This window comes from Buceros rhinoceros, unplaced genomic scaffold (assembly GCF_000710305.1).
Source record: "Buceros rhinoceros silvestris isolate BGI_N320 unplaced genomic scaffold, ASM71030v1 scaffold7097, whole genome shotgun sequence".
Classification (NCBI taxonomy): domain Eukaryota; kingdom Metazoa; phylum Chordata; class Aves; order Bucerotiformes; family Bucerotidae; genus Buceros; species Buceros rhinoceros.
The window spans coordinates 81,483-91,853 of NW_010422693.1; positions in this window are offsets into that span (position 1 = coordinate 81,483).

A 10,371-nucleotide genomic window follows, 5' to 3' on the forward strand; every position below is an offset into this window, starting at 1 on the left:
TAGGAGAGGAAGTGAACCACATCCCCTCCAACCCGCTCTTACCACACGCTCCCTCCGGCTCAGCTGGCCTCTTCAAGACCCTCCTCAAGCCTGCAACAACCTTTCTGCACTACACAACACTTGGATACACAAGCAGTTATGGAAACCTTGATTTGAATTTCTTCTCAAAGTAATGAGCTTGATCCCAGGCCTTTAAAGTAAATAAATATTAATTCACTTCAATGAATGATCATTCTTTATCAGTATTTACCCAATCTCACTTTTGGCACTATTTTGTGGATTAATACATTAAAATCACACTACTACTCGTATTAAAAGATGAACTGCTACAAACAGCCATTAAATAAAAAAGACATTAGCACATAAAAGCAAAGTTCAAATGCAACTGAAATAATAAACTAAAGCCCTCCCTCCACAACCTTCCAAACTCATCTCTGTTACAGTTACCCTGTTCCAGGGTGCTGGGTTAACTGCAGCCCCAGCCAGGCAGCTCTGGGCAGAGCTGTTCCTCTGCTCTCTGTGTCCATTCCCTTCTCTTGGGCACACACAGGAGACCTGACCTCTGCTGGCTAGCTCAACGTATGGCCAGCCTCCTGTCCTTCTGATTGTACCCTGGGGGCGAGGTAGGGAAATCCCTGGGCTGTCTCTGAGGATTAGCATTCCCCTTAAAGCACAGTATTTAAGAGCAAAACCAGGAGCAGGAAGAAAGGGCAAGTTGCAGCATTTCCCATTAGAGCCAGAGAAATGGTCAATACAGAGACAGACTCTAGTATCTGTATTCACTGTCACTGACACCCCACAGATTAACTGTCCTGCCAGCTTAGGCTTTTGTATTACACTGGACCACTTCTGTTTACTTATTTACCTGGTTTTTGCAGGAAGGTTCCTTTGAGGTTTTTTTTTAAACCATCATTATTATTGTAATTTTTCCTTTAAAGGGACAGAATAGTTAAAACCTGAAATGAAACATTCAGGGATGACAGCTGTGAAGAAAATGTGCAAGACAACACACATTGCACAATGTGCAAGATTCCCAATTCAATGAGTCGAGAGAGGTGGAAAATCAGTGGGAGAAAAACTGGGGCAGTCTAACTCTTTATTGAATATTGAATATTTACTTTATTATTTCTTAATAGGATAGACTTGAGAGGTCAAGTAGGTTAAAGAGGAGAAAAGGCATATCTGGATGTGAGCTAGGTACCAGCTCAACAGTGAAGCAGAGGTTGCATGATTTGATTCCACTGTCTCAATAACTATTTTGTGTGATTAATCACCTTTAACAAACTTGCAAGCTACCTGTGTTAGTATTTACTGTGCAAGTATTTACCTGTGCTCAGGTATGTTTGATTGCTTTAACAAGGACTTTCAACTTCAGTGTTCTTGAAGTAAGACACTCCACATTCAAATCTAATTTCAAATCTAACTGGATAATAATAAATACTACTAAAAATAATAATAAAGATTATTTTATGGGCAACAGACATGCTATTGCTTGATGGATTTTTGGTTCCATCTATGGTTCTGTCACAGATTCCTTGCGCAACCTTGGACAAATCTCTTTATCTCTCAGTAAAACAGGTATTTACACTTACCTACCTCAGAAAGGTATTCTGAGGACAATATTAAAATATAAGAGACTGAACAGGGGTTATGAGAACCTAGCAAGAGTTTACAATTGTTAGTTTGCAGGAATCATGAAGTATAGTGTCTCACAAAGCTTCAATTCCCTCACAAGATCTGTTTCCTTTCTCATAACAGTGCTCTGATTAATCAGCCAGCTAATGCTGCCATTTCGAGTATTGGTATTTGAGTATCAAGTATTGTTCATTGGAGGGAACAGAGTTTATGTCACTCTGGTGACTCGCAGATCCAACTGAGTCCTGGGATAAAATACTTAAACTGGATAATTCAGCCAGAAAATAGCTGCTTTCCTCTCTCAGCTCTCTAAATTCTGAAAGGGAGCAGTGTAGCAGCTTTAAACTACAGCCAGTAAAATGCGCAGCTAGATACCAACACAGCAAAAGCCTGGAGACAAATTTCCATTTCAGCTTAAACAGGACAGAGACAGGCATGACAAAGCACAAGAAAAGCACAGAGGAGAAACTTCATGAACTAAAGACTTTCTTTGTGTAACCATCCTCCAATATCGACAAACTGAAAACGCTTCCCCACTGTGAGAAGACTACCAATAAAATACCCTTCTGGTAACTGCTAGCAAATTTGATTCACACCATGCCAGGCTTGCTGGAAACACTGTTGGCAAGTTGGCCACCTGAAGTACAAATGTGCTTTCTGAAGATGCTTAGAGTGGTGGCCATGAAGACTTACAGAAAATACTTTTATCCAGATACATGTATCAAAATTGTAATTTTAAGGCTAGCATACCTAAGAATGTTAAAAAACAAAGACATATTCAGTCATAATTCAGGTTAAAAAGAGACAAACATGCAATTAGATAAATCTAAAACTCCAGAATTACTCTGTGACAAGTCACTATGACAAGACTATGAGACTGACTGCTATCCAGGTTAGACTGTCCCAAAGTATTGTGAAGCTCAGAAATCAATCAATGCACACAAATACATATATACGGAAATAAAGCTTCCTAAATTTGAAAGAAAGGTTAGACACAGAACAGAGATTATGTGTACGAGTTATTTTGAGCTTTCTAGTAAGCAAGTTGTGCATCCATCTTACACGGGGCACAGCATTGCTAGCAGTGTATCTCAAACTGCTAAACTCTGTCACGGTCAGACTGTTTTGTCACTTAGGGGAATTAAAAAGTGATTTACTGCTCACCCTGAGGAAAACAGCCTGATTTCTTTTATTTATCTAATATTTTTCCTTCACTGGGAAACCAAGTTTTAATTTCAGTATACTGTTTCAGGGAGCAGACCATGAAGAGGGTACAGTGTTTTACCTGTCACCTAAAGCTTACAGGAGTTCCTGTGGTTGAATGAAAGTTGCTTCTGCTTCATTTCTTATGAACAGAACATTCTTCTTGCCTTGGTGCCTGTAAAGAAAGCCATTCCCTGTAAAGTCTAAACGGTTCTGTAAATCATCTTTCACCACGGACAAAAACCTTTAATCAAGTTGTATTATCGTGTTAAGTAGGATATAGTAGCAATCTTACAGACACAAACTTTGCATCCATTTGTGTAAAAATATATTCATAATCATATAATTTCTGCTATGAATTGATCTTAGTATTTAGTTCTGCTCCTCTCCTTACCTCATCCCCTAAAAGAGGTGGCAGAGGGAAGCCTCAAAAGTTAGGGTACTGGCGGTGACTTTACAGGCACACTTAGCCTTATTGAATAATAAAGACTCAGTGGAAACAGGTATTATTAGTGGAATATAGTGAAAAAAAGGTATTGCCAAAAGAACTCTTCTTTCCTCATCACATATCATCTTCCTAAACTTTAGGTGAAATTCTGAATACGATTTTGCTTCAAGATTAAAGTCAGCACAGCTAACAGAGGAGGAGGGTTGGAGAAAAAAGGAGGTGGGGGTTGTACAGGAAAGAGAAAATGCTGAAATGCTGCCTGCCTCAACAAATGTGAAAACCAGGAGCTCTTAAGTACAACCATGTTCTTTCCCCTCCCAGGGAACATCAATTCAAATGGCTATGCTATGAGCATATACTATTTATTTTTTTTTTTTTAGCAGTAGATACCTGGAAACATCAAACTGTAAAGATCTTCAACTCTTTCCAAATATTGTAAAGGATTAAGGATAGGAAAATAACTAGATGTCTCCTTTGAGATATAGAGATCTTCACCAGTAAAGAGCTAGGTAATGGATTTCCTTTCACTGTCCTGACTAGGGGGTTCACTTTTAAATCTTCAATTTATTATTGAAAGTTAATTGAAATGCCAAATACTCTCCACCTTCCTTGTACCACTAAATTTATCTTTTCTCTTGGGTTGTAGTAACATGCAGTACACCTGGACACTGCTCTCCACAAGCAATATAATACCCCTTTTCCCTGCTCCCCCTCTTCCACTGACTTTTATTAACTTTAAAAAAATCATTCATATACAGATCACTAAATGTAAAGTGGGGGAAATAAAAATTATGCTTGTGCAGGAAATTGTTACAACTGTGCTCTTGCAAGCAGTTTAACACAAGCGTTTTACTTGAGAAAGATGGGAAATCATCTTTCCACAGTTTCCTGAAAAGCACAGAAATATTAAACTGCTGCTGTTGAACAGACAGAATAAAATGCAACTGACCCCAAAGGCAAAACAATGCCAGGTTAAGTCTCAGAAGCACAATAAAGCATTGTAATTCTTTTGCATCCCTTTCTACCTCTTTTCTGAAATAACCAGAAGACAATAAAGTATTATTTCCTCAATACAGACATACAAGCTCCTTAGCGAAGCAATAGAAATGTCTCTGCTGCAAGTTGGACGCTTGTCATTTACATTTCACCTAGTTCTCCTTTGCATTTCTTAATTTTAAGATAGATTTCAATAAATCAACCAGAATTTATTTTCCTCTCCAAATCTTTTACTTTGGTTTTAATATCAAGAAGTAGTGCACCTGCTATCAGGGTTATGGCAAAGGTGCTTATCAAGCCCACCAGCACTGTGTTCAGGGGTTGCCAGCTAATCACACTTAAACTTTTCTCCTACTCAAACAATTCAACTAATTCTGATCCCCTCCACCCCTCTACATTTTTCTTCTTGGTCATCTTCAGGACTAAACACAAATTTGAATCCCTGACAGTCCTGACTTCAGAGCACACCTACAAACCCCATCATGCTGTCTACACAGGAATCCCTCTCTGACATACTAGTCTGCCACACTCTTTAACGAACTTGAATTGTCACCTTCTCTTATCCCCCTTCCCTAAAGTGCAAATAGAGAGAATTCTTCCTGCATCATGAACCAGTACTGTCCCCAAGACAGGCTACTGTAATGAGAAACGTGATAGTTTTTCAATAACCAGTAAAACTTCATGGTTTGACAATATGATGTTTCAAAAAATAATGTTTAATACATTGGTTTGTTAGTTTGGATACAATCTCTAAATAGTGGCTGAACATCTAAAACCAATTCAGGTAAAGAGGACTGTAGACATTCAATCAGTGAAATAAATTTCAGACTTCATAGCTGACAAAATGTATTTCTTCAAGATCAAAATACTTACAGAAAATGAATAAAACAGAACTTAGCAGAATACCTGAAAATGACACAATCTAGTACCCTATGCTAACACTCTATCTTCAGATTAACATTTCTGATGAGTAAGCAATTTTTCAACACCAATCGGAAACCTGTTAACCAACTCTGCAGTCATGAAGCATATTTATGCTACTCAGCTCCATCCAGGCCCAAAAGAGTGTATTCACTGGGAAGGTTTTTTTCTTCATTTGTGGTGGGTTGTATTTGCTAACTAGCATTGCTGGGCTGATGCTCTGTTTTATTCAGTCCAGTTTCTACACACAGACGTATGGTCCTATGAGACATTCATTCTCCTCCATATTTTGCTTTCCTCACTTCTTCTTCCTGCTATAAGTAAGACACACAAGAGCTACTAATATATTTTTAATAGGAAATGTTAATAAATGTGATTCTATTAAATATGTTCACATAATGTTAATAAATGTGGTTCTACTAAATACGTTCACATCCGAAGTAACTTTTCAAACAACCTTGAGGTTGACTTTCTGGTTTGTATAAAAGCTTAGTTTTTGACACAAACACAGAACACAGTCCACACTAAGTAAGAAGTGAACTCAGAAGATGGAAGTGTTTCAGTATGTAACATTTTTCAGGCACATTAACTTCAAATTTTATGTAAAATAGAGGATGTGCAAAAAGATCACACAAAGCAGAAAAGGAGCAGAGAGGTCTCCACTAATTAAATGAAAGTCTAATAGAAAGCATTTTCCTCAAAATAATACGTTATGTCACCCTAGAGCACTCAGTGGCAGAACTGCAGTACTGAGCTACTGAGCAACAACCTGAAACTGATTGTTATTGTCCAAGTTGATTATAATATGGAAACAAATAAAGGCACGTTTTAAAATATGGCTTTGCCTAAGACTGCTTGTCATAAGAGATCCTCACAACATACTGAACATAAAAATGTATAAATATAGTATGTGTATACATGCACAGGATGGGTTTCCTTCAGAAAAGATAAATGTCAGATGTTGAGATAATTAGTGTCCATCAAAGTTATTCTCCTGGAAATCAACATTTTTACAATGCTGTGTATAAAACATAACTTTTCCCCCCCCACACACATATATACTGCTATAATCAAATCACACTATCTAAGCTATTTAATATTCATATCACATCTTTCAGAGCTATTGAAGTTACAAATTAAATGAATGGAAGAGATGAGAAAAACAAGCAAAAAGCTAGAAGACAGCCATAAACATGAGAGAGTCTGTTTATCAAGAAAAAGCAGAGGCATTACAAGAACAGCATACTCTAAAGAATAGTCAGAAGTGCCAACTTCGTGGTGTCTCACCACTATTTTTTAATGCATACCATGTAGGCTCTAGGTTTCTCACAGTTCATACCTTCTTTTTCCATTCATACTCATCTATGAATACACAAGGAGCTTCGTAACACACTGAATATCGGACGGCAAGTCTTTATATATGATAGATACTTCAGAGGTGTCAGAAAAGTTTGCTTAGTTTTCTTTTTAACACCTCTTGCAAACATTCAACCTATAGAGGAGTAGTTTTAGATGACTAAGTGAAACATCATCTAGCTTATCTCACTACAACCATTACCGGCCACAGACTTATCTAACGGTGAAACGCATGTGGGAATTGTGCCAGCAGCTGTACAGCTGTCAGCTATACAAATGTACCACCTCCTTATATCTGCAAGTAAGAAAACTCTTCAGACACAGGAATATTATAGTACTTCTTTTCTGTGTCTGAAGAGTAACGGATCTGTAATCACATGGCAGGGAACATAATATTTCTACAACATCAGTCAGCACAGATGGATTGTTCAAAGGACGTTAAGAGAAAAATGGAAATAGGAGAGTAATACCAAAGTCTATCTAAATTTAATTTCCATCAATTGAAAGAGAGGGGGAAAATATCAAATTTGGCAGATTTCATGATCAGCCATCAAAACAAAGATAGAGTCATTTTAAAAAGTGTGACTGGCCCTATACACAACACACTGCAGAAACACTAATTTTTCAGAGAAGCAGCCAGTCTTTCTGTGCCTGCACATACTCACAGTGTAACAGCATCGCTCCTTCATGAATGTTTGTGTACACGCTGCCACTCTGAGAGAGAGTTTGGAGATATCAGAAGCAGTCTAGCAAAATAAATAAGACGTTGAGATGCAAGTAATGTGCCTAATCAAATAAGACAAAAAGGGACCAGAGCTCCCCTACAGGGAGGTTTCTTTCCCTGTAGAATTGGCCAAATGTACATTCACGATCCAAAGGATGAAATCCCTCTGCTCAAATTTTCCTAAGCTAGCTTGCAGTAATAGGAAGCTTCCTCAGAGATAATACATTAGTTGTTGAAGACTCACTCATGTTTTATGTGTTTCATTTCATTATGTAGAGTCACCTAAATAAAATAATAAGTCTAAATCAATTTGTTAAGATATTTTCAACTGTTCAGGTGTGCAGGAACACAGGATAAAATAATCTTTAAAGAGCATTCCTTTGAGATCTAAAAATCAAAATGCATTCACCTTATTAGAAAGCCAAGTTATAACGTTCAATGGTTGATTTAGAGTTCAGCATTTTAATTATTTTCAAAATCAGTATAAACTACTTTCTGTTATTATTAAGAAGATACGAAGATGATTTTTTTAGAATACATCTCTGACTGAAGCTCCTTATGCACTTACCACAAAGAGTTAAACCCAGTCAGAAGTAAATGTTGAACTGCCCTCCCAATTACAGAAGAGAGAACTGAGGAACACATTAGTTTATCTGCTGCCCCAAAACAAATTTAGTTATCGTAATTATTCTCTATAGTAAAAGTTAATTACATTAACGAACAGAAATTGTTTCAGACATTTTTTCACTGTTTATATGTTACTTTATAATGCCTACACTACAATGAAATTCTCTGAAGCATTAAAATCAAAGATACTAATCAACTGTTACCTATTTTTGGGTGTCGTAGAAGACAAGCAAATACTATCTAGGTGGGACTTAAGGTATCTTCTGAACCCTGCATTTTTAACTTTATTCTTTCCTTCTTTGGAATTTTTCAGTAATGATCTTGCACTCTACAGCTGCCATTTCCTATAGCAATGGCAAGGTTCATGAGCAGCGAGGAGGCAACAATTTCAATACATGAACTGCAAAATACCCACCAGGAAAGGACATTTCCTGGGTTACTGCTGCTTTCCTTTTCTTTCTGCGTTACAGTTTTCTAATAAACCTCGATTACATTCACAACATCTTTCTAGAGAGAAATATCATTTCGAGGGGCCTATGGCATTTTGCTGCAGTTACACAGAGTGGGGACTGCCCAGTTCTTCTAGTATTTCTGATCCTAGCAACTACATCATCATTGCAGTTCTGTTGCAGGACTAGCACGAGACACAAAAGCCAGGAAGTAGGCGCTATGTTAAATAGTCATCCTTACCATACTTCTCCAAGAGAAGGGAACTGCTACTTCTCCCCCTATAGTAGATGGTCCTTGAAGCAATCAAAATGTTGTGGTGGGGTTTTATGCATAGCATATATAGCTGCCTTCTGAATACTCAGACTTGTGCATACCATAAACACATAAAAGTCAAGAGGAGGTTAGGAAAGTCTGTCAAAGAAGCTTAGCATCCAACTGAGACCAAAGCAATTAAAGCCTTTCTTCTTTATTAACGGTGACAGGTATAGCTCAAGGAAGACAGTGGTCACGTTAGCAAACATGATAAACATAAGGCACTGAGTAACAATCTGTACTGCACATTTTAGATGTCGTGAGTGGGGGGCAAATGCCTTATAGAATTAAAGAAAAATAATGAGTAAGAAAATGTTCATATCATTAAGAAATTTTGTCACTGAACACAGAAAGTCACTATGTAAAGAGAGCCATATTCAAGCAAAGACAATATCGGTACAGATTCGGTTTATTTCACTGTGTTCGAAATCTGGTTGGATTTAAAGTCTATCTCAGTAAAAATAAAATTCAAACTTGAAGCCTCAAATTATATTCTCTGTAGCAAATTGATAATACCATATCTGTAATGCAGAATTATTCTCTTCCTACCCAGCCATGCTGGCAACGCACAGTACCTTTCTCTTGTCCACAGGTTTCTGAGGTAGTAATGTTCAATTTGAACTTAAAGAGGAGAAGGCTGAGCAGCACCAGTAGCTAAGTCACTACGTCTGTTTGTACTGGAACTTTCCACACCACAGCTCCTAGTCCTGTTGGCACGTTCTCTTTTTCATCAACAAGGAGGGATTTCTGAGCAATATTAGTGACATCATCTGGTAAACAAAAGAGAAGAGATTTAATCCAAATAAGATTCGATTAACGGCTTTGGTGGTAGCAATGCAATAAAAAACATTTACACAGAGCAATAAAATGCAGCAGGATAAGGTCTCATGCAAAATTATAAGTGTGACATCGTCTTTCAATTAAGAACACATATACAGTGTCTAATTCATGGTCTCCTTTACTTAGATGGCCCTCAATGAAAGCTGCTAAGCTAATCGACAATTAGACCAGGTCAATCCAGTCTTTACTAAGCTTAGCTGACATCAAATTTGCATTCCATTTCAGCACGTGTTACTTGGTATTGGGTTACAGGCTTAAATTGTCTTGGTGGCCGCCTGTAAAATGTCACGTACAGACTGGCCATTGCCAATCTGTATATATACAACTGTATATATATGAGAAACATAACAACAGAAGGAAGTTATCATGTGTCCTGTCGAAAAGAGGACAGGACTGAATTTCAGAAAAGCTGAGTTCTATTCTTCTGTCTGTGTTTAACTCTCCTGTACAGTGAAGACAATGATGACAATTTCCTCTCTGAAAGAAAAAAAAAAAGAGATGCACAAAGCCTTGATATTGTTTTATTTCACATTTCTTGATAGTACTTCAATATATTTTGACCACAAGAGGAAACAACAGAAGCATTCGAATTCTTGTTGATACATACTATATGTTAGTTTGGATTGGTATTTCCAATGAACAGAAAAATCTATTTACGTAAATAAAATTGTCTTTAAGGAGGCATTTATACGGAAAATAGCACTCTGAAAGTTAAATGACTAGAAGAAAGTCAAACTCCTTAATGAGTATCATTTTTTCTTAGAGTCTCTAGACACCTATGACAGCACTTGCATTTATACTATGGAGTACAGTAAAGAGATTAAAGTCTCAGCAATAAATCTTCTCATAGTATGCCCTT